Source organism: Aristolochia californica, unplaced genomic scaffold (genome assembly GCF_029961685.1).
Source record: "Aristolochia californica isolate CCGP_79_NKW_82.1479 unplaced genomic scaffold, dmAriCali1.0.hap1 SCAF_5, whole genome shotgun sequence".
Classification (NCBI taxonomy): domain Eukaryota; kingdom Viridiplantae; phylum Streptophyta; class Magnoliopsida; order Piperales; family Aristolochiaceae; genus Aristolochia; species Aristolochia californica.
This window is the reverse complement of record NW_027182214.1, coordinates 6738887-6764163: the sequence shown is the minus strand read 5'-3', so window position 1 is coordinate 6764163 and position 25277 is coordinate 6738887. Positions and strand designations below refer to the sequence as shown.

The 25277-nt window shown below is 34.7% G+C and overlaps 1 pseudogene; it reads right to left on the bottom strand.

Annotated features, from left to right (window-relative positions):
- Positions 1-12897: 12897 nt before the first annotated feature.
- On the bottom strand, positions 12898-15292 carry LOC137965196 (E3 ubiquitin-protein ligase SDIR1-like; annotated as a pseudogene).
- Between the last annotated feature and the right edge of the window lie 9985 nt (positions 15293-25277).

Sequence of the window (25277 nt, the reverse complement as noted above, 5' to 3'; positions counted from 1 at the left end):
TCGCTGGATCATTGAGCAACCAAACAGTATAAAAATTAAAAAAAAAACCAACATCAACGCAGCAATGAATCCAGGTAGTAGTCGGAGACATCCAGTGGCGGCAAATCATTAAAGAAATCTTCGTCGGAGACATCCAGTGGCGGCAAAGCATTAAAGAAATCTTCCGACGGTAGCGAAATCTCGGACGAGGTATTTCCTTCTTCTTCGGTGTCCATAAGAAATATCTCAAGATCGTGATACAGTTGGGTAGCCTCCAGTCCGTCAATTACAGCAGCAGGTGCAGCCTCCAACGTCAACTGCTGCCCAGAGGCCGGTTTGGTCGCATTCAATTCGTCCGCGAGCTCCAGTATCGTGGTTTCTTCCTCCTGCAGATTGGCGATCAAAAGCTCGAGCTCATCAAGGGTGCATTGCTCCAAGTCGATGTTGTCCAAGGAGACAAAGGGATCTTCGTCTTCCACCGCCTTTGGGATGTTCGTCTGGCCTTCGAGATAGCGCTGCAACAAACCCTCGTCTCCGAAGACAAAGGGCCTGCCGGCGGGAGAGAAGGCAACGACGAGGACGGAAGCGCCGGTTAGAAAGGAGAGTTGCTCAGCTTTCTTGAACAGTCCCTTCTTCCGCTTGGAGAAGGTGACTTGCAAAGCTTGTCGATTCTCAATCTTCTTCATCTCCAGCTTTCTCTTTCCCATCCCCATTCTTTCACTTTTTTCTTTCTCTGCTCTCGCTGAAAATTTCTCCGTGAAAGAAATAACAGAGCAGATCAACTGATTTCTTTACCGTTTATTTCATTTATTTTGTGTGATAAAAAATCTAGGAAGCCGGGTTGTGTTTCAGTAGGAAATGAGTTGTCTTGCAGTAGCTTGTTACAGGATCTTGCTCAAGAGATTTGATTTTAATAATCTCAGGGTTGTAATCGTAATCTCGGGGAATAAACTGAATCCAGGAGATTTGCTGTCCTAACATACACAACGGTTTTGAAATACAACGATATTCGTATTTTAGCCATTATGCCCCTCCCTCCTTAGAGATAGCCAGAGCAGTGGAATCATATGATAGGTTATTGAAATGTCTACCAGTTGTTTACGTTGGCAAAACTCAGACAGTACCTTCAGGTCATGGAAGAAGCTGCAAGAAGCTCATTGGAGCAGAATTCCATGCCCCTCCCTGCTTGGAGATCACTGGCTTACTTGCAAGCGAAGTGGCATTCGGAATATGAGAGAAAGCTGAGCCAGGAAACATGGAGCAACACCCACGGCAATACCCCAACTGGTTCTTGCCATAGACAGTGCATTGGACATCTGAGGAGATTAAAATCTGCTCTCCAGGCTGCCAAATTTCTGAGGCCTGCAGTGCGTGACAGTATTAACAATCGCAGAGTCACACTGCAGCAACCAGTAAGAGTACACCATGTAAGAAATCTTGCAATTTAGCATTGCTAAACCCATGGTGTATACTTTGCTTTTTTGTGCACATACATTCAACTTTGAATGCATACTTAATTTGATGTAAATATACTTTGATTTGAACCCTATTTAATCCAACCTGCTTTATTTATTCGCTACTTTGATATTGTAAATTAAGCATTTCAGGATAGAAAAAAATGTACATTAACTATTAGGTGGTAATTACCACTAGGGGACCATAAGAAATAAAAATCTTTACCTTTTAATAGTTGTGTGCATATGCTTCTAAATATGAACAATTTTTTTTATTTTAATTGTACTTCAAGAACTTAATTTTTAATTTTATACTCAATTCATCCCCTCTTGAGACACAACCTCGGCTAACAATTGGTATCTGTTAATAGACACTCATGTGTCTAGGGGTGGCATAACTAGTAAATAAGGAGAACTTTCATAGAGATGACATAGAATTGTAAATATGTAAGCTACTGTATGCCCTCTTATGTATTTTTCCTTTTGAAGCATGTAATATTGAGGGTATTTGTAGTCAATTGTAAGGACCTTCCTATAACGAAACACAACCTCAATGCGTGGGGTAGAGAATTCAAGTCTTTCCCTCTTAGCTCAAATTCGTCCTTACACCTTTCTCTCTTTTCCTCCTCTTTCTCTCTCATGGTTTCTTCTCTTTTCTCTTCCAAGAGCTAGAGTTCCTCTCTTGTCTCCTTCCCTTGAGATCTCTTGTGTTTAAGTGTTGACCTTAGAAATCAACATGGTATCAGAGTGGGCAAATATTTGAGATGAAAAAGGAGAATAAGATGGAAAAAAAGGGGAGTTTCTCATTTTCCCCTTTAGTCTTCTTTTCAAATCCCTATTTTTCATTGGATTTTTTACTCTCTTACTGTATATTTCATATATAAAATTATATAATGTTGAAAATATATTTTAAGTCTAGTTTCCCACTCAAAAAGAATATTTGAAATCAGATTTTTCTAGAAAGAGAAATCGATATCTGAAGCAGTAAAGGTCAAACAATAGAAAGATTTTATGTAGTAGTAGAAAGCCTCAAATTCCTAAATAATTTGTAGCAACATTACTGAGGAATTATATTGAGAATTATATCTCAAAAGAAATTTATGTGAGTCTACTTCTTATCCCAGTAAACTGTTTCTCAATCTGATCTTTATATAGAGAGATATCCACATTGAAATAATCAAAAATTATGTTGGTATCTTATTGCATGCGAAGATCCGAATTTAAACCACATTTTTTTGCCTCACTTTTTGAGTTGCTAATGTTGGTTGAGTTTCCTAATTGTTTTCAAAATCTATTCAAGATTTTACCAACTTGAGTATCTTTTCTTAAATTTTTTTTTTGTTTGATCTCATATTACATTAGATTCCTTAATAGAAGTCTTTCCCATTGAGAGTTTAGTTTCCTTTTTTGACAAAGTCTGAAATTCTTAAATTAGAAGGCCTGTTTGCTCATTCTAAATTCCAAATCTTAGTCATAAAACATCTCTCATTCCATATATTATCTTTTGAATATTTTCTTTGCAAATTGGTCAAGTAATTGCTTTATTTGAGAAGTCTATTTTTTAGAAAGTTTTCATTATTATGTTCTGCTTCAAAACTTTCTTGTTGGGTTTTTTTAAGTTTTTTTAATTATCTTGTCACTAGAGGAATTATTTTTTTGATCTCCATCTTGAGTAAAACCTGATCACTTTTTATCCATCTATTGGTCTAAAAACGCCTTCTCCTCATTTTTGGCCATTGGAGAGAAAATCATTTTTGACATCAAATTGATATACCTGCCAAGAAGAGTGAGCTACTAGAGATAATAACATACATACCAAGTTCAATTTTGCCACTGGAGAGAAAGTTTCTTCATAATCAATGACATAACATTGTGTATAACCTTTAGCAACAAGATGAGTTTTTAACCGATCTACAGACCCATCTGGATTGAGTTTCACAGTAAACACCCATTTGCAACCGACATGTTTCTTATCTAATGGAAGTGGGACTAGAGTCTATGTCTAATTTTCATAAAGGGCCTGCATTTCTTCGTCCATAACTGCCTTCCACCTTGGATGTTTGAGAGCCTTCTGATAGAACTGTGGAACAAGTATGGACGAAATAGCGGACAAAAATTGACAACAAACAAGGGATAGACGATGATGAGACACAAAGTTTGTTCTGGGATGAGAAGTAGAGGGCATGGTGCATGATCTGGGCTCTTTCCTAATTGCAGTAGGACGAGTATCATATTGTGGGCCAAAAATAACTAGAGAAGATGGACTTACCTCAGTAGGATCCGAAAATTCAGTAGGTGTGGTGTCAACCATTGTTTCTGGGGCATAGTAGTTTCTGTAGCACGGGGCACAACTGGTCGAGGAGAACCTGGTACGGAAGATAAACCTGAAGGAGCATTATCAGAATAATATGGAGAGTCTTCAAAGAATGTGACATCCCTAGACACAAGTAAATGCTGAAGAGTGGGATTATAGCAAACATAACCCTTTTGTGTACGATAGTATCCTAAAAAGATACACTTGATAGATTTTGGATCAAGTTTACTGTGTCTTGGGGAGGAAATATGGACAAAACATTGACTGCCGAAGACTTTCAAAGGCAGTGAAAAAGGATCATCATCAGGAAATAATAGAGAGTAGGAAAGTTTTTTTCCAAGAACGGAAGAGGGTAACCGGTTTATAAGAAAACATTCGGCCAATAAAAGCATGGAACTTTCATGGCATATAGTAATCCGCGAGCTACCTCAAGAATATGATGGTTCTTCCGTTTGGCTATACCATTTTGTTGATGGGTGTAGGCACATGATGTCTGATGAATAATGCCATTTTCTTGCTAAAGCGAGTCAAGATCTTTGGATGTGTATTCTTTGGCAATATCCGACTGAAGGACTTTAAATTTTTGTCCAAACGGAGTGTGTACCATTGCATGAAAAGATTTAAATATCAATGGTATTTTAAAACACTCTTTAAAAAAAAAACCAAGTGGTACGAGTGAAGTCATCAATAAATGTAATAAAATATTTCACTTGAGAAATGTTGGAGTCACTCAAGAGTCCCCATACATCAGTATGAATTAATGAAAAAAGAGAGACATTTTTAATTTCTGGATGAGGTGAGTATGTAGACCTCTGATGTTTACTCATTTGACATGATCACAATGAAGGTCCGACCTCGCTTTAGGAAAAATATAATGAAGAGATTGGGTTGATGGATGTCCCAACTGATTGTGCCATAACCTGGTTTCAGTGTCACAGGTGGATGCAGTAGTTATTTGTGGCACATCCAAATAGTAGAGCCCCCCTTGTTCACGGCCTCCACCAATCATCCGCTTCATTGTAAGATCCTGAAACACACATGAAGTAGGTAAGAAAGTGATAGATCAATTAAAATGTTTGGTGAGCTAACTAACCAATAAAAGATTCAAACGGAAAGTGAGAACAAAAAGGATATCAGTGAGCGAAAGTGATGGTGTGACAGAAGTGGATTCTTTCCCTTGAACTTTATTTTGTGAACCGTCAACAATGATAAAAAATTTATGTGAAAGACATGGAGAAACTGAGTATAGTAGATGTATGTTACCTGTAAGATGCTCAAAGGCTCCTGAGTCAATTATCCAGGATGAAGAGGAGACAAATCATACCTAAAGCGGTGGTGGCAGCGGTCAGCGAAGAAGTACTTGGGGAGGACCCCATCATGGTCTTCATTTTCTAGAACAATTCATAGTCTTCATCAGTAAATGTATTCTTTGCAATTGTTGTGGTAGATTGCTCCAATTTTGTATAACTTACTAAGGCTTGGTTAGCCTTATTCTCATTAGCCTTATAACATCTTTCTCAAGAGTGACCCAATCTACCACGTATAGCACATTCCTTCAGGTGAAAGCATGTGTCTCTAGTGTGACCATATTCCTTACAATGGGTGCATTCCTTTTCATTTGTTCAATCAAAACCAGTCCTTCCACCTCTTCCTCTTCCTCGGCATCGGCCTTGGTCAGATGGTGTGCCCCTATATCCAGAGTACATAGTGGATGATATTTCAATAGTAGAGGGAGAAGTGTTCTGAATACGAAGAAGTGTAGCACATACATCATCAAAAGTGGGGAACCGTGGAAGAGCTAAGAAGGTGAGTCTTAGCAACTTCAAGATGTGGTTTAATGTTTGCAAGGCATATGGCAGTTATCAAGGTCTCTTTTTGTTTATCTTGGACAGAGATATCTATAGAGATTGGCTAGACAAGCTTCCATTTTTGAAGAAAGCCTCGAAAGTGTCCAAATATTCATGTATATTGTCTTCTTGTTTGGTGGTAAGCCTCTATTGTAAAATATCATATGGCCTTTGTAAGTTGTCGGAGTTTGAATACAACTTGGCACATGTCTCCCCGATTTGTTTAGTCATCTCTAGGTGAATGACATTATTGGAGACATGTTCTTCCATACTTTTGATAAGCCAACTAATAAACAATGTATCCTCCTTGAACCATTTGGTATAGAATATATCATCTTCATCAATATGTGGTCCTCGGTTGGTGAGATGACCAACTAGGTCATTTGTGATAAGAAACCGATGACCCGATGTGGACCAGTTCATTATGGTGGTGATTCTGAGTATGTCTATCTTGTGATTCATATTATCTTCAGCCATAGTAGGCAAATCGATTTGTAAAACAGTTCTCCAAGTAAGTAATCGAAATATGACCAAGTGGAAGGCTTTAACCAACTCGGTTAACGGAGATGCTTAGCATAAAATCTAAGTAATTAATTTTAATGGATAATGACTCATAAAAGGCTCAACAACATCCTTCTTTATCTGAGAATCTTGTTTCCATAGAGTTATAAAAAAATCAATATGCACTAGTCTCAGTCAAAATATTGTGCAAATCGACAAAAAATCGCCTTCATAATTTCTTCTAATCAAAGATAATCCGAGATGCATTTATTTTCATAAACTCATAAGATGAAAACATGCATAATGACCTCTATAAACCGCCTCCTAATTCCAAAAACCAATAGCATAAAATCAATAATATAAAAAATAAATTCTTATCGCATGAGCTTCAATCTTGCTTCATAAGGAGCCTTCTATGAGCAGCTTTTAATCATATCTTCAAAGTGCATATGGGGATTCTAAATTGTTAACTCTTATACCATGTTCAATTTAGGACCCAATGAATAATACCTAAAGCAAGGGGAGAGAGAAAGAAAAGGAGAAAAACAAGAAAGACTCTCGGGTTGAGAGAGAAGAAGAAAAAATAAAAGAGGTTTGGAGAGAGAGAGCATCACACAAGAGACGAGAAACTAAGAGGTTTGCTTGATTAATCTTCCAGTTACAAACACATCCATTTATAGTTGAGGAGGTGATAGAGTCCATATACAAGTAATCTTGGGACTCGTAATTACATTTCAACAAGAACTCTCTAAGATAAGCCTATCATGATAAGATTACATTATCTATTTAAGAGACTAATTTAACTCAACTTATAACTCTTCTTTAAGCACGTGAACCAAGATAGAAATCCATCTCATGATCTTATCTTTGTGGGTCCCACATGATCTTCCAACTCATGTTGATAGAGATACTAGCTCGTGGTATCTTTGTGGGTCCCACTTGATCTTCAAATCTTCTATTTAATTCCAGCTTATGTTTTTTATCACCTAGCTTGAGCCAACTTGTATGAGGACCCTTGTTGACATCTCTCGACCTCATGGTGGGTCCCAACGGTTTTTAAATACTACTTTGACTATCAACGATATTTGTATATTAGCCATTATTTCCATTCCTTGCTGATAAAACCTGGATCTCGCACAAGAGATCCTAAGGTTGTAATGGTTAGATGAAAATAAAATCTCGGGGTTATAAATTCCTTATTTTTAATGGCTATTTTTAGAGTGAGAATTTAGATATTTTAAAGTAAAAATTTTATTAACATTTGGATATTATAAAAAAAAATCAGTTAAATAAAATTATGTTATAAAATTAAATATTTAAAACTAATTTTGTGTAATAAAATACCCTCTTTTTATTTAAATAAATTTATGATTTTGAATATTATATTTAATTTATTAGTTTAAGAGACAATTCAAATATTAAAAAGTAACAATTTGATTAAGCATTTGGGTATTATAAAAGTAAAAATTGGTTAAGTATTTTATTTTTATATATTTAATTTATTTTTTAAAATTATTTATTAATTCAGACAATTTAAAATATTTCTTAACTTATTAATAGGAAAATTAAATAAAAAATATCTTATAAAAGTTAAATCTATTAGAATATTTTATTAATAAATTTCTTATATATTTTCCACTATTTTTTTTACTATACACTATCAACAAAAAATACTTTCCACTATACTTTTCATTGCGCACACTAACAGATAAAAGTAATTTACTTTCACTAGGTAATTCAATTTCAATGTGCACTATAGAGTCCTCGTCACTATCGAGTTGCCGGACTATGAAAAAATCTTATTTTGCTTGCCTTCTAGCCTTTATTCCACTTATACTTTTTGGAATTCTTTATGGATTGGATAATAGGGAAAATGAACTCATAATGAGCATTCCACTATACAATAATCCACGCAACAGTGACCCAAGTCCCAACACTTCTTTGTCATGGAAATTGTAGCTGAAATCAGGCAACGACGAGAACTGGAGCGCCAGTTAGAAGCCGATTAGAACAGAGAGTTCCTCAGCTTTTTTGAATTGTCCCTTCTTCCACTTCGAGAAGATGACTTGCAGAGCTTGTTGATTCTCAATCTTCTTCATCTCCAGCGTACTCTTTCTCATGGCTTCTCTTTCGTTTCTCTTTCTCGGCTCTCGCTCTAAATTTCTTTTAAGAAATAACATAGTAGATCAATTGATTTCTTTATAAAAACGCAAAAAATTTACTATTTATTTCATTTCTTTTGTATTATAAAAATCTACGAAGTCGAGGCTTGGAATGAGTTGCCTTTCAGTATTGTAACCCTTATTTGACTATAAATTAGCCATTATTTCCTTTTCCTTGTGTATAAAATGAGGATAATAATATACAAGAGAGGTGGTTTTAATTATGTTTGGGTTGTAATGGTAATACTTTTGATTAAAGAATGCATAAACTCAATGCATGCCACAACAATGCAATTATCATCATTCCTTCCATAAAAAATGTTCAAGTACAAAATCTTTAATTTGATCTTTGTGCACGAGCCAATGGCCCTTCCTCTCTCCCGCCTTTGTACTCTATAAAGAACTCTCTGTATTCTTTAATGCTATTATTTTTAATTATTTATTAATTTAAAACAAGTTAAAATATATTTTATTTTAGTTAAATAAAACAATCTTATAAAATTATTCAAAAATAAAATAAAATACCCTCTTTTTTATTTACATAAACTTATGGTTTTTAATTTTATATTTAATCAATATTTTAAGAGTGAGAATTTAGATATTAAAAGTAACAATTTGATTGAGCATTTGGGTATTATAAAGGTAAAATTAATTAAATATTTAATTTATGTATAATTAAAAAAATATTTATTTAATTTTATTAATTATTTATTAATTTTAACTTGTTAAAATATTTCTTAACTTATTAATAGAAAAATTAAATAAAAAATATTTTATAAAAGTTAAATCTATTAGAGTATTTTATTAATAAATTTCTTATATACTTTTCACTATATTTTCCTTTTGTGCACACCAACACAAAAAAAAGTAATTCAGTTTCACCTTTACTTTCACTAGGTAATTCACTTTCAAAATGCCCTCCCAACCTCCCCAAAGTCCTAGTCATTGGAGTTGCATGTCTATGAAGAAAGCTCCTTTTGCTTGCCTTACTTGCCTTTATTCCACTTATAGTTTTTGGAATTTTCTTTGGATTGGATAATAGGGAAAATGGGATTTTTCCTAATTGTTGTTAGCTAGTTTTCTTATCTAACTTTTCTTTGTATATTCAAGATATGATTTGATGCTTCTAAGCGGAACTTCTAGCACTTAAGCATTTTATATCTAGATATTTTATATATTAAAAAAGCCAAAAAAAATTTTTCCTAGGATATAAATTTCCTTGAAACCTTTAGTATGAAATCTTATTAGGCCCTATTAGTGCCCCTGGTTGAAAATTTATATCGTAGGAAAAACATTTCTAGCTTTTCCTAGGATATAAATTTCCAAAAAAAACTTAAGATAAAAACCTATTTAATGCCTTATTAGGAAATAAAATGGATTTTAAAAAAAAATGAAGAAAAATTAAATAGATACGTTAGTGCCTTTACCAGGAAAATAAATGAGAGTTAATAAATAATCTCACACATTACCATATTTATCCAATAAATTTTTAGTAAAATAAAAATGTCAAATACAAAATTTAAAAACTTTTTTATTTAAAAACAAATTGGTCATGTTAAATCAACTATTGTACTCAACATAATTGTCCCACGTATGAGCTGCTATATTGTTACGAAAAATGATTAGCTAATTCAGTTTATTCATTTTTCCTTCTTCTCCCTGATATTGAGATTGTAGATTGTTAATTAGCTTCTGCAAATCATCTTCATCTTTTTTCTTGATTTTGTCCAAATACTATATCATCCCCAACAAGTTCTACCGGATCCTCTTCCTCAATCCCTTCATCATTGCAATCTGATAACCCATCAATTGCTTCAATGCAATTCTGAAATTTGCATATTGAAAGTTAATATATTTGTTCTTTTAAATGAATAAACATATAAATAATAGTTCATGTAAAGCTTACCTTGAAATAGGGTTAATACTTATCATCATCTGCTATTTTTGGATGAACATTTCTAGTTGAAGAATGACATATGTAATCATTCTTCACATATACCATCATACTTAGTAATCTCCTTCTTAAAAAGATCCTCATGTGACCCAGTAGTTGTCATCAGTTTTGGTAATATATCACCCGCTGATTGAGAAATAAGCACCATGATGCGGTTAAGCAGACTAGAAACCCAACTCATTGTCCAATAGCTCCAACGAGCAAACTAAAAGCAATAAAATCCCAAAACTATTCAAAGGAAAAGATATGGTGCTTCACCCAAGAATAAGCAGAAATTGCAGGTCACAAAATCCAAAGCAGTTTTTTTAATAAATATTAATTATATAAGTAAACTACAACCCTATATCCTCAGTGATACTTTTGAACCCAAGACCTCACATAAGAAACCCTCCATGTAACCATTGATACAAATAAGTGATTTTGGAAAACTAGCAAACTTGTACATTCTTGAGAACCCTTCAATAAGATAATTAAAAAGCATCACACAGTATAACTCATCAAAGAGAAAGACCCATTATTAAAATTCTAGTGAAAATTTCAAATTAACAACTTCCACGAACAAAATCAAGCTATTATAGACCCATTATTAAAGAGAAAGACCTGTTATTAAACTTCTAGTGAAATTTTCAAATAAACAACTTCCACGAATAAAATCAAGCTATTATAGGGTTAAGGTTGTCATGGAAATAAAACTGAAAAGTCATTGGCTTAGTGGTTCCCATGGAACCAGGCACAATCATAACAATGTGACATGTTAAACACATGAATTGGGCCTATTCAAGTTTCTGTAAGGAAGGTAAAAATATAGCAGCCAGGATAGAACCACTGAACCAGCTACACATAAACAAAAAGCTAATAATATCCATGTTTGTCATCAGTGCCAGAAAAAAATGTTTTCATATTTAAAGCTTGAGATCTTTGCTTCTGAAAATTTCCTTGGGATCATGGTTTGAATTAAAAAGACTCCTCTCGAAGAGTTAGTATCCCCTACTAATAGTGAAATTAAAGTTAAACATATTTTTTTGCAAAACTCTATTTTTTGAATAGGGTTTGGATTGTTGAATTTATGGAGAATAAAATAATTCGCTCACTTTATTGATTAACTAATTATGACGAACATCTATTTATAGTAGACTCAAATTACAATAAAATTACCCATGTCCTAGTTACACCCTAAATCTAACTCCTATGGATAAATCCTAGAATAATTAAACAATTGTAACATAAATAAATGACTAAAATAATTAAAACTCCTTTAAATGGAAACACTTCTGTGAGACTTCCGCCCATGAGACGACAATTAGACTCCACCATATTAATAAATGTTATGTGAGACTTCTTTCTACGAGAGTCATGTAAGGCTCTTCCATACCTGCTCTTCAGCAATCTCCCTCAAGTTGGAGTTTATAACTTCAGCTTGCAAGGAAAAACAAATTTGGTCTTTGTTCTTCTTTGACTGAAAAAAAAAATTCTTCACAGATGCAAAATCTTCATTTTTTGTTCTACCCTTACTTGATGATCCTTGTCACATAAAATAAAATACCTCTTTTTTTATTTTTATTTTAATTCTTTCCCACAAGTTGGGGATAAAAGGACATAGAACCCAACTAGGATAAAACAAATATGGGAGAAAAAATTCACTCCTAGATGTACGACAAAACTCCATACACCAGTCACAGCGGTCATAATCTAAAAATGAAAATTCCTCAAACTCAAAGGCAAAAAAGGCCTAATTTTAGGCATAAAAAATACAAAGTTTTTAAGGGTAGCTTAGAAAACCACCTCTTGGCTGAAGTATAAAAGGATTTGACTCACGTTAGATGTTGGGTAGACTCCTATACTCTGTAGGTAGTGGGTTTAGCTATTACTTCAAAAGTGATGAAAAATGATAAATTAAAGAAATATTAGAGGAAAAACAATGACAAAGTGTTTTTTTTTCTGAAATTTAGGGAAGACTGTAACAATACAACTATAAAACTTAACAAAAAGGTTGGACCATATATGATCTCAAGGGAATTCCTAGAGGGTGGCCTTAATTTTTTTAGATGACAATGCAGAAGATAAAGAACTCTTTGACAAGGAGAAGGGAGGAAAAGGAAACATGGCACATGTCATAATGATTGTTCTGTAGTAGTAGTTGTTGAGAAAAAAAATGAATTAATTTCTGAACTTGGAGCAATATTCTACTCAGTCGGAAGAGTTTTTGCCTTTGTTGGAGAGAATAAAGGAATTGTAATGCCTATGAAGTCCTACTTGAAGTGAGACTACTTGTTGAGCAATTGCCAAAATTATTTTATGGAAAAGTCATACTCTCATCCGCGTCCTTTGTACTGAATTATGGTCTCTCATAGCTTCCGAACCATGTCAACAAAGACATGAATCACAGTAGCAATAAATGGAAATTGAGTGAAGCAGTTCCATGAACTGCTACTTAACGACTCAAAGCTTGTTCCTCTTGAACCTTTTGAGCATGCAACTCTATTTCTTGTAGAAAATAGGATTGCGTATAAAATTCAGGTCAATCATGTTGAAAAAGGAATTTTACATATTTGTGTCAATCTACAACTCTATCCATGTATTTAAATGCTTTGGTTTCATGTATTTACTGACTACTTCCAACCAACCAAAAGGTTCTCCAACACATAAGACTAACGTCTGAGAGTGAACAGTTTGTTTCAAGCAAGAACTAAACCATGTATGAGGCTGCTACTCCGCTCTCTGAATTTTCTTGCCACCCAGATGCTGCTTTGAATTTGCAGACTGGGCAGGTTCCCTATTGGCGCAACCACGGATCAATGCAGTTTGCATGAAACTGAAACACATTTGATAGTAGAAGTTACATAACCAATCAACAAATCCAGTGGAACACTTAAGCAACTATGTAAATAGGCATCCACACAACTTTCCATTAAGCCAAAAAGCTAATTGGTTCTAGTTTTAGAAAAATCTGATGCAGGCATGGAAGACTACGAATCAGCTCTCCAACATTGACTTGTTCCAAGCAAACACTACAAGTGAGCTCATCATCGGGATTTTTGGTACTCCCATCCAACTTAGATGAGTCCTGTCTTCTCTGCATAAAAGAAATAAAAAACAACAGAAAGAACTGAGATGAAGAAACATAAGGAACCATATGGATGAGAGGGATTTTTTGTTCCTCATTGATACTTGGGCTAATGCACCAGAAGTCTCTCAAGTATTAAGACACGAGTGCTATAGTCCTAAGGCAGCATGTTTCCCCTATTGCCTATAGGTCTTGTACCCTAGCTGCACCATTGAAATTTCAACTTCCCCTGCTTTGTTGATTGGGACCACTGAGAGGAATAGCGAGCGAAAATACATTTGAACAGGGAAGCAGTATTAAAAACCTATCGAAGAGTGAACAAATAGACAGGAGCTTGGAATGCCCAAGGAAACAAGTTCCCTAAGATTTGTGCATGTCATCTCAATAAAAAGACTTTAAACCACCAAGGTAAAAAATGGCAAGAGGGACCACTGACCACACGATATCAAAATGTTTTTAAGAGTTTATCAATCATTTAATAGTGGAGTTGCCACCAAAGAAATTTACAAATTTAACAGACTTTTCTAGCCATCCATCTGTACAGATAATACAGCTTCCTGTATTATCCTGCATCTGTATCCTTTTAATCACACCCTAAGATGAGGTATCACATGATGATGTTGACATAATCCTGAGAGACAATCACCCTAGGCAGTACATGAAGATCCACTTATAGATATGAAAGAATAGTCTTAGTCACCAAGTCTGAACAAAAATACCGATATGAACATCCACCAAGTGACCATAATAAGAGCCAAATGCAGGGAATATGACCATGTTGACATAGCAACAAACAGAAACCGAAAAGCAAGACAATGTGCCATAATAAAGAAGAAGAAAAAAAGAAAAGAAAAAGGAAACCAGTAAGAATTTTGACATTACTAAAATAATAGATATTTGTGTAGATAAGGCTCTCCCATCTAAATAAAGAAGCAACGATACCTCTGTCATGGATGCAGAAGAAGAAGCCTGCTGAAGTGATGATCCCTCAATGTAGAAGAGAAAGATATTGCATTAGTTCCTCAAAATTTATCAGAGCATCTCATCCATGAAGAAAAAAAATGGCTCTCCATTGTTAGTCCAAAACCAAATAAATCACACCCAAGGTCATGAACAGAGAACATGAAGAGACCAATAGACTGATCAATCAAATATAAATAAACAACATTTTAATACCTATTATTACAGACTGATATAGCAAACATAAGACCATAACTGAAGAACTTGAAACTTACTTTTGTGGACTTGATGACTGATTAGACTGAATTTTGTATTTGTGAACTGGAAGAACATTAATCTCCTCCTCACTCATTGAGGGAGCACTAGGAGAATTATCACTATCAAGTGCTCTCAGAGCATCGAAATCTGCAATGAAGTAAATGATGCAATTCAACCATATAGGCTTCCAAATACCTCCAGTTAACGGATATGAACTAACATAAACTTCTAATAAGTAATAGCCACTAGTTCTCCACCAAATCTCTTAAAATATTTATGATGCAAAACAAATGCATCATTGCATAACTACTCATTTTCATACCCAAGTCATCAAATTCATGATCAAGCAATGCAAGTTGGAGTCTGAGGCTCTTCAATCTTCCTCTCATTGCAAAAGCAATAGAAGGTGGCATTTGAAGCCGTAACTCGGTGTGACCACTGGCTGCTGCCGCATGAGCCTGGGCCTGGGCTTGAAGTTGTTGACAAGTTGCATACATCATGAGGCTTGTGGCCATAAGAAAAACACCCAAAACCAACCAAAGCTACAAAAAAGAAAGAAATGTATCTTCTTAGAAGATAATATAAAATGATGCGTTATCTTCTTAGCAGGCAAAGCAGTTTCTACTTATTCTTTTTTGGAATTCTTCCGCTTCGAGAAGGTGACTTGCAGAGCTTGACGATTCTCAATCTTCTTCATCTCTGGCTTCCTCTTTCCCATGGCTTCTCTCTCGCTTCTCTTTCTCTGCTCTCGCTCTAAATTTTTTCTTAAGAAACAACATAGCAGAACTGATTCCTTCATAAAGACGCAAAAAAAAAATTACCGTTTATTTCATTTCTTTGTCTGATAAAAATCTAAGAAACCCTGCTTTCCTAATTGATCACCAGCTTCGGTAGTTTCCTATTTGATGTTAAAATATGTGAACGAAATTGGTAGTTTTCTATTTGATTTAATGTTTTGCCAACAGAGGGCAGAGAAGGTATTAAAAAATTAACAATACGGATATTATATAATTAAGTAATTTTTATCATTTATATTGATAAATTAAGTTAAATAAATAATTATTTTTAAAAATTATTAATAAATTAAAAACTTGTTAAAATTATTTATTAATTTAAAACGTGTTAAAATTATTTTATTTTAAACAAATCAAACAATCTAAAATAAAATTTAAATCTATTAAATTAATTTTATATAATTAAATACCCTTTTTATTTGATAAATTCCTTATTTTTAATAACTATTTTAAGAGTGAGAATTTAGATATTTTAAAGTAAAATTTTGAAATTATAAAAATAAGGATTCGTTAAATTATTTTTATTTTTTATAAATTCCTTATTTTTAATGACTATTTTTAAAATGAGGAATTAGTTATTTTAAAGTAAAATTTTGATTAACATTTGGATATTATAAAAATTAGAATTTTTTAATCATTTTAATTTTATTTATTTTATTAAAAAATATTTTTTGGGTTATTTATTAATTTAAAATTGTTAAAATATATTTTAGTTTATTTAAATAAAACTATGTTATAAAATTAAATCTATAAAAGTAATTTTGTATAGTAAAATACCCACTTTTTAAAAAAATTAATTTATGGTTTTTAATATTGCATTTAATTAATATTTTAAGAGAGAATTTTGATATTAAAAAGTAACAAGTTGATTAAGCATTTGGGCATTATAAAAATAAAATTGGTAAAGTATTTTATTTTGATATATTTACTTTAATAAATAAATATAATTATTATTTTTAATAATTATTAATTCAAACAATTTAAAATCTTTCTTAACTTATTAATAAAAATAAAATAAAAAATATCTTATAAAAATTAAATCTATTATAATATATTATTAATAAATTTCTAATATACCTCCCCCTCTTTGGAGTCCTCATCACTAGAGTTGCATGACTATGAAAAAAACTCATTTTTGCTGCTTTACTACCCTTTATTCCACTTATTCTTTTTGGAATTCTTTATGCATTGGATAATAGGGAAAATGAGATATATATTAATTGTTGTTAGCTAGTTTTCTTATCTATGTTTTCTTTGTATATTCAAGACATGATTTTGATGCTTCTAAGTAGAACTTCTAGCACATAAGCATTTTATATCTCGCCATTTCAAAAACTTTCAGATTAAAAAGGCGGTTTTGATTAGTTATTTTCTAATAGTCAAAGAAAACCAAAAGAGGTGGGGCAACACTCCACTTAGGGGTGGCACCAAGCCAAATTGACTCAGAAACTGTTCGAGCTTGGCTTGAAAAAATCTCGGTTCAATTCAGTTTTTCTTGAGCTTGGCTCGAGCTCAAACTAGAAATAAGGCTCATTAAGTATAACTAGCCAAACTCGAGATTTTTCAAGCTCGACTTATTAGTTCGTGAGCCAACTTGTTAGCATAATTTTTTTTTATGAAAATACCCTTTACTCTAATAGGTGTCGTCAATTCCCTCTTTAGTTAGTTGATAGTTGTTCTTGTTTACCTCAAATACGATCAATCGTTCAACCCTTTTTTATCCCTCAACATCTAATTTTGTTGTTTACCAATGGAATAAACACTATTGGTGGAGGTGTTTGCTCTTTCTTTTAGGTCTATTAAGTTGGTAACAATACATTAGTATGCTCCATTGCAAACTCTTGGACACATTCTACAATAGCTTGCAACTCAATGGTACTAAGTTCATCACAATATTTTTTTTATATTTTTTATATTTTTAAATGTTGGTTGGAGCTCGATTCCAATTTTAGGCTCGAGGCTGAGCTCGAGTTCAAAGTATTCAGATCAAGCCAAGCTCGAACATATGCAGGTTCGAGCTTGGCTTGGCTTGATGCCACCCCTAGCCTTCACCTCCCAAGTACTTAAAACTAGATAATAGGAAGAGAGCTTACCTGGTCAATTTTTATTTTATTTTATTTTAAAGTTTGGATGATATCATACTAGGTCAATGGCGGTCAAATCAAGTTCACCCGGGTTGAACTGAAGCTAGTTATTTCACTACATCAATTTTTTTTAACATTAGTTTGATTGATTTTTGCATATATTTTCTCATCACCACTTTAGGTGATGAGAAAATTAAAAAATATTTCAAGGTAGAAATACGTTTGGAGAGACCATTGTCTTAATGTTTCTTTGAAACACATATCTACTTAGGCCCCATTAGTGCTCTTGGTTAGACATCTATATCCTAAAAAAGCTAGAAATGTTTTTCATAGGATACACATTTCTAAGAAACCTTCAGATAAAAACCTATTAGTGCCTTACTAGGAAATAAAATGGAAAATTTATTTTTTTTCAAGAAAAAATAAATAGATTTGTTAGTGCCTTGTCAAGGGAAATAAATGACGTGAATAATTAATCTCTCACATTACCATACTTATTCGATAAATTTCAATAAAATAAAATGTCAAATACAAATTTTAAAACTTTTTTTTATATAAAAATAAATTGGTCATGTTAAATCAACTATTGTACTCTTCATAATTCTTCCACATTTGAGCTATTATATCGTTACGAAAATGGTTAACTAATTTAGTTTGTTCATTTCTCCTTTTTCTCCTTGATTTTGAGACTGTAGGTGGTCAATTAGCTCCTACAAATCGTCTTCATCTTCTTCTTGGTTTTGTCTAAATGTTATATCATCCCCAACAACTTCTAATTGTTCCTCTCCTTCAATCTCTTCGTCAAAGCAATCTGATAACCCATCAATTGCTCCAATGGAATTATGAAATTTGCATATTGAAAGTTAATATAATTATTTTTTAAAATGAATAAACAAAAATAATATTTCGTGTAAAGGGTACCTTGAAATAGGGATAATACTTATCATCACCAACTATTTTTGGATGAACATTTCAAGTTGAAGGAGGTAATCATTCTTCTCGAATACCATCATATTTAGTAATTTCCTTAAAAAGATCCTCAATTGACCCGGTAGTTGTCATCAGTTTTGGTAATATATAATCCAATGATTGAAAAGTAAGCATCAAGAACAAAGAAATGTATATATCTTGTGGTTAAGCAAACTAGAAATCCAGCTCACTACCCAATAGCTCCAACGAGCAAACAAAAAACAATTAAATCCAAGAACTATTCAAAGGAAATGATTTGATGCTTCACCCAAGATCAAGCAGAAATTGCACTTCACAACTCCAAAGAAGTTTTTTTTTAATTAATATTGATTATACACATAAACTACAATCCTATATCCCTAGTAATCTTAAACCCAAGACCTCACATAAGAACCCCTCCATGTAACCATTGATAAAAATAAGTGATTTTGAAAAACTAGCAAATTTGTACATTCTTGAGGAATCTTCAACGAAATACTAAAAAATCATCACACTATATAACTCATCAGAGAGAAAATCCCATTATTATTCTAGTAAAATTTTCATATGAACAACTTCCATGAACCAAAATCAAGCTATTACAGGGTTAAGGTTGTTTTAGAAATAAATCTGAACAATCATTGACTCAGTTGTTCCAATGGAACCATGCACAATCATAACATGTGACCTGTTAAACACATGAATTGGGCCTATCCAAGTTTTGTAGGGAAGGCAAAAACATAGGATCCAGGATAGAACCTCTGAACCAGCTGCACATAAAGCTAATAATATCCATATTTGTCATCAATGTCATAAAAAAATGTCTTCAGATTTAAATCTCGAGATATTTACTTCTAAAAATTTTCTTGGGATCATGGTTTGAATTAAAAAGACTCCTCTCGAAGAGTTATTCAAGAAAATCCAATAAAAGATCCTCAGAAGCTACCAAGGAAGAAACAACTTTTGTGTTGTTTTTTCCTTGAATAAAAGAGAATGTCCATTCTAGGTAACTGTTTCCAAGCATAACTCCTTTAATTTACAATGTTTTATTTTTAAATAAAATGAGGAATTTAATAGAGAGATAAAGCTCCTAAGGACAACAAGCAATAATAACACGAACCTATGACTCTCATAAAAACATAAAAAATGTAAATACATTTGTGAAAAAAAATATTCACAAGCAATCATGACAATGTACTAATTACAAACTAAAAGCATATTCAATAACACTCAGAATAAGAGTGGTTCGCAGATAGATTACACCTCCAGAAGAGAGCAAGTAATGCATAAAATTTGGCTCTATAAGCTATAACTTCTCACCTTAATTTTCATCTCTTTAAGCATGTCTTCAAGGCCTACACGTTGTGCACCTAGACTTTCCAGTTGCCTTTGCACATATGAGCTTATGTGAGGAATTGATAGATTTATACTACAGATTGAAATTCTAAAAGACCATAGCTCCAAGTAGATAGAAAGATTGGAATTCTAAAAGACCATAGCTACGAATCCTGAAAATCAATGTTTTGGTACCATGTTGATTTTTCAGGACTCCATTGAGAAAGAAGAAGAACACACATTAGGGATAAGAGAGGAGGAAGAATGGGGTTCTTGACATGTGTCCAAACTCTTCCCCTTAAGCTCTATCTATAACTGATAAAAATATAATATTATAACTATGTCAGTCACCCTAGTAAGAGTGAAGAAGACACAAGAAACATAAACTAATTACATAAATGATATCCTAATTACATCATATCTTCCTACAACATGTAAGCCCCTTACATAGGATAGGTTGGTTTTCTTGAGGAGAATCTTCATCAACAACAATACATGAAGCTTGATAGAACTTGGTTAATCACCACCTTAGTGTTGAGATCCTAAACCCATTGCTCTGATACCATGTTGGATTTAGGATCCCAAGATAAGGTCCTCGAGTAGACGGTGAGAGAGAGGAGAGGAAGAAGAAGAGGAGAAGAAAAAGAGAAGAAGAAGGAAGAGAGGTGAAGAGATAGAGGGACGGCCAAGGAGAGGAGAAAGGGAGAGACTTTGAGAGAAAAGTCTAAGGACAAATTTGAGAGAGAAGAGGGGAGACTTGATGATCTACTTCTTGCCTTGAGCCTCTATTTATAGTTTATGAAGGAAGGTTTCAATGACTACAATGCCCTTAGGGCTACTAGCTTCCAAAAGGAAAATACATGTGGATATATATCATTTTCTTTAATTACACTATTGTATCATTTTTATGAGAAGAGCATTTACTTACTCTTTGTGCCACCTCCTTGATGTGGGTAATGTTATTACGTTAATGCCACTTGAGGTGTCTTCCAACAAGAAGATTTTTTTTACATGATCAACCCCTAATCATGTTGTATCAGTCCTGAGTTTCGTTTTAAGGACGAGTGCTACTCTATTTGTAGAGTATTTCTTTCCCACTATGTTAAGTTGGGAGCCACCTCCATGAGTAGCCACTTCATTGGTCATTGAAGGGGCTACAATTGTAGTGAGTAGTAGCTAAATGTTTTAAGGGGGCTTGTAAGGCATAGATGATGAAAGTAATTCTCATTAATGGTTTAAGGGGCACTAGTAAGGCATGTATGACAAAAATAATTCTCAAATAATGTTTGAGGGGGACAGGTAAGGCAAAGATGACAAAAGTAATTTTAATGATGTCAAGGGTTTAGTGGGATTATGGTGGGAACTTCTAGAAGGGATGGTTAACCAAGTTACATGCTATGAAATCTCAGAAGACCTTGCGGCTAATTCGGTGGATTTGAGAACCTTAGACCGCCTCATGTAGGAAGAGCCAATGATAAGGAGATAGCTGAATTCAATTTTAATGAAGATCCAAGTTCAAAAGATATGAGGTCAATGAATTGTGCAAGTGGAAACAACTTGTAGTTTGGGGTAGTTGAACCTGACAAAGGCACTAGGGAGGATATCTAAGCATGCCACCTGGACCACCAATTCGACAAACAACAGTTAATTCCAGGAAATACCCTAAATAGAAACTTTCTACATATATGGTTATATGCCAATCAGCTTGGGCTACTTAATATAGGATTTGAACCTTCTGGAGTGATATAATAAAGTTGAACTCCAAGAAATATTTTTCATTATCTACTCAATCATTCTTTTCGATAATCCAAGAACATCAACTTTTCTCTTTCTCAAATGGATTCGGGGTCTGCAATATAATGGGAAACTAGAATGAAACAAAATCAAGTTTTTCATCAACTTCCTTCAACTTGACTTGTAGCTAGGAGAATCTCTTGTGTTTTTCCTCCTAGTTCTATTTTTGAATTTTGAATGGAGAAAGTTTGGTTTAAGTGAAGAAATTTATTCCTAATTTTTTATTGCATTCAAATTTCAATTAATTAAGAAATATGATATCTAAGAAGGTATATTTATAAATTAGCCTTAATTAAATTAGGAATTATAATTGTTGATTTTCAAGACTCCATGGATTTAGCTCATGGGGAAAAAGAGGGAGACACCCATTGGGAATGGGAAGAAGAAGAGGTTTTGGATTTGTTATCCTAACCCTCCCCCTAGGCTCAATTTATAGATTAATTAAGCTATATTACAATAATACCCCTGGAACTTAACCTAATTACATTAATGCCATCTCTATGAGATGACTCTTTATTTACCGTCTTGCCATCGTTGTATAGGTATGTGGGCCTTCTCCTTGGTATATGGGCCTTGAGCCCATCTTCTACATCTCTTGGATGTGTTGGCCTTCCTTGGTCTTATGGGTTTGGGCCTATCATCTATATCTCTTGGATGTGTGGGCCTTTCTTGGTCTTATGGGCTTGGGCCCATCTTCCAACACATTAGATATGTGGGCCTTGGTTGTGTGGGCTTGGTCCATCTTCCAACACTCCCCCTCAAGCTGGTGGTGAGAGACAATGAACTCCCAACTTATTGCTAATGGTGTATAGGATCTTCTCATATAAAATGACAGTTCTCCATATCTTCCAACTCTCCCTATCACGCTGGTGGTCTCTTCCATGAGGCCAAGTTGGCATCAGATAAGTGAGAATAAAATCACTCCAAACCGTATGACATCGCTCCATACTCCAGTCATAACTCATGCTGGATGTAGGGCACACTCCTATCTTCTGTAGGTAGTGGGTCTATACGCAGTGCTCATAAGTGTAATAAAACTCTTCCATCATAGTGTCCCTCCACAGGACACCGACTCTCAAATGGTATGAGTAATAAATGCGAATTAAGGGGGGTAATGGGTAATTACCCAAAAGATAATATTATAGGGCCACTATGTGATTTCTTCTTCATTAGAATAAACAATGCTGACAAAAATCAACAATTGAGAAATCCTTCTTCAATAATAATGTCTCAGCCAAAGAGACATAGTAACAGTAGCTAAAATGGGTTTGGGCGCAATATCACATACCGAACAATGAAAATCTTCAAAAATGACTCATAAAATAATCCTCAGATAGTCCATCACTAAATAAGGAAGTTATACCAAATAATATGTAAAAACCGAGTAATAATCTAAGATAATAATCCTGTTGGAGAAAAGGATTGAGTCGAGCGGAGTCAGGTATCAAACTAATATAGCCACGTCACAAAAGAAATAGGTATAGAACTCGGGATCTGGATACGTATAACCAAGGCATCAAAATAAGTGAGTCAAGTCGGGTTGATCAGACCGAGTTGAACTGGACCGGGTTGTATCGGTCCGAGTTGACCCGAGTTAACTCTGCATAACGGAAGCAAAAGCTGGGGCAGCAGGGTCACTGGGTGATGTCGGCTCGGTCCGAGTTGGGTCGCGCCAGACTCAAAACCAGTGATGAGTTTCCTAACTTAAGAAAAATTAAAATTTTCAACAATGCGTCTTTTCGTTAAGGTCGGTCGTCTTCCTCGGAGAGCGCTGGCATCCAAACAGAGCGGAACAGCAACTCAGCAGCAGAGTGAAAGAAAATTTCGGAAAAATAAATCAAGCCACATCAATAGCAGGATGAGAACCACCCGATTACCGTGAACCAGCAGAGACAGAGCGGGAACTTCCGGAAATAAACCAATCTGACAGAGATGCTTGATTAACGATAGACATCAATTATAGGAACAGAGAGATCAATCCGTAACAGGCTAGATGACTTTCCAGCAGAGGCAATAAAAGATATAGGTTGGCGATGAACCAGCAAGTTATGTTAGCGTATAAAGGGCTAGAGTACAGCCCAGCGAAGAGTCGAGCAATATTCAGTAATCTGTGTGCTGGCTCGGAGGCAACTTTCCAGAGATTTACTGGATTGATGAGAATAATGAAGATACCAGCAGAGATATACTGGACGAGGATTAACGAGCTCGCTGGATCATTGAGCAACCAAACAGTATAAAAATTAAAAAAAAAACCAACATCAACGCAGCAATGAATCCAGGTAGTAGTCGGAGACATCCAGTGGCGGCAAATCATTAAAGAAATCTTCGTCGGAGACATCCAGTGGCGGCAAAGCATTAAAGAAATCTTCCGACGGTAGCGAAATCTCGGACGAGGTATTTCCTTCTTCTTCGGTGTCCATAAGAAATATCTCAAGATCGTGATACAGTTGGGTAGCCTCCAGTCCGTCAATTACAGCAGCAGGTGCAGCCTCCAACGTCAACTGCTGCCCAGAGGCCGGTTTGGTCGCATTCAATTCGTCCGCGAGCTCCAGTATCGTGGTTTCTTCCTCCTGCAGATTGGCGATCAAAAGCTCGAGCTCATCAAGGGTGCATTGCTCCAAGTCGATGTTGTCCAAGGAGACAAAGGGATCTTCGTCTTCCACCGCCTTTGGGATGTTCGTCTGGCCTTCGAGATAGCGCTGCAACAAACCCTCGTCTCCGAAGACAAAGGGCCTGCCGGCGGGAGAGAAGGCAACGACGAGGACGGAAGCGCCGGTTAGAAAGGAGAGTTGCTCAGCTTTCTTGAACAGTCCCTTCTTCCGCTTGGAGAAGGTGACTTGCAAAGCTTGTCGATTCTCAATCTTCTTCATCTCCAGCTTTCTCTTTCCCATCCCCATTCTTTCACTTTTTTCTTTCTCTGCTCTCGCTGAAAATTTCTCCGTGAAAGAAATAACAGAGCAGATCAACTGATTTCTTTACCGTTTATTTCATTTATTTTGTGTGATAAAAAATCTAGGAAGCCGGGTTGTGTTTCAGTAGGAAATGAGTTGTCTTGCAGTAGCTTGTTACAGGATCTTGCTCAAGAGATTTGATTTTAATAATCTCAGGGTTGTAATCGTAATCTCGGGGAATAAACTGAATCCAGGAGATTTGCTGTCCTAACATACACAACGGTTTTGAAATACAACGATATTCGTATTTTAGCCATTATGCCCCTCCCTCCTTAGAGATAGCCAGAGCAGTGGAATCATATGATAGGTTATTGAAATGTCTACCAGTTGTTTACGTTGGCAAAACTCAGACAGTACCTTCAGGTCATGGAAGAAGCTGCAAGAAGCTCATTGGAGCAGAATTCCATGCCCCTCCCTGCTTGGAGATCACTGGCTTACTTGCAAGCGAAGTGGCATTCGGAATATGAGAGAAAGCTGAGCCAGGAAACATGGAGCAACACCCACGGCAATACCCCAACTGGTTCTTGCCATAGACAGTGCATTGGACATCTGAGGAGATTAAAATCTGCTCTCCAGGCTGCCAAATTTCTGAGGCCTGCAGTGCGTGACAGTATTAACAATCGCAGAGTCACACTGCAGCAACCAGTAAGAGTACACCATGTAAGAAATCTTGCAATTTAGCATTGCTAAACCCATGGTGTATACTTTGCTTTTTTGTGCACATACATTCAACTTTGAATGCATACTTAATTTGATGTAAATATACTTTGATTTGAACCCTATTTAATCCAACCTGCTTTATTTATTCGCTACTTTGATATTGTAAATTAAGCATTTCAGGATAGAAAAAAATGTACATTAACTATTAGGTGGTAATT